Below are 1,234 nucleotides of genomic sequence, written 5' to 3' on the forward strand. Positions count from 1 at the left end.
AGTTCTTTTCCTCGTAAAACAAACGCGAGTGCTTCCCATCTCGCACCTCGAAATACACCTTATTCGCGGCCATCGTTGACGCGCCGTCGTTCGAACATAGTTGATCGTTGACGACGCATCGTGTGGCTACCGTTGCGTCGCATTATTATTATTATTATTATTATTATTATTATTATTGTTATAATTATTACGATCATTATTGCTATATAGTTATTTAGCAACAACGATCCCGCCATACCAATCGCAACCACAATCCTCTCTCGTCGCCGTCGTCGTGAAATTAAAGAAAGAGAAAGAAAAGTCCCAACCGCGCGTCACGATTCGTTCATAACTAATTGTGTGTAATACGTGCATGTATGAAACTTTGAAACTTTTAGTATACGCGATATACGCTTTACGTGTACAAACGCTGCATAAGACTCGTGCTATTAACACGTTATAACTGGGACCGGAATACGAAAAGTGCTTAGTAATCGAAAACGTTGCTTCAACAGCGCTGCAATTGCGTGTCATTTCGATTGGATACGTCGAGAGGTACGATCGAAAAGGACCGCGGAGAGTGCGAGATGAAATCTCTTTCACGGCGCGAGTCTACTTAAATCAACGCATTTGCTCCCGAAAGATATTCTCTTTTCGAACTACTAATTATCCCTCTGTCGTCACATATTTTGAATTACAAACGCAGTTTCCACTTCTTATTTGAGCTTATGCATTGATATAAATGACTCCCGAGTTTTAAATTAGCGATTTCGCGACCGGGCGTCTTCGCAATTTTTACAGCATACGATTACAGTCGCCGGAATTTCCCATTTCGCGAGAAAACCGCAATTGGTGCGCCGTGTTGGAGTAACGCCTTTTCAAAATACAACGTACCGCTGCCGATCACGCGATTAGAAATCACCGTGATGACGGAAACAGACAAGGAGCAGGGGAGGAGACGACGACGACAGGAAGACGCGAAGAGTGAAAGTCTCTCTGACGCGAAGAGAGGGGGGATAAAGATGCGGGGTAAACCTCTCTTGTCAGTCGGTCGATCGGCCGGTCCGTTGTAGAAAAGAAAATTTCTAGCACTTGAAGCTACACGAGGAAGCGTCGCGAGAGAGCCGGTGGCTCACGTCGAGAGGGATGTAATATCACGATCGCGACGTCGCCGAGGGGCATACGGAAACGACGACGGCGCGTCTCCCGACACACGTTCTCCTTCCGAAGCAGCAGTAGCGCGGCTGGATGCGTT

Source organism: Dinoponera quadriceps, unplaced genomic scaffold (genome assembly GCF_001313825.1).
Source record: "Dinoponera quadriceps isolate SergipeBrazil2010 unplaced genomic scaffold, ASM131382v1 scaffold946, whole genome shotgun sequence".
NCBI classification, from domain to species: Eukaryota; Metazoa; Arthropoda; class Insecta; order Hymenoptera; family Formicidae; genus Dinoponera; species Dinoponera quadriceps.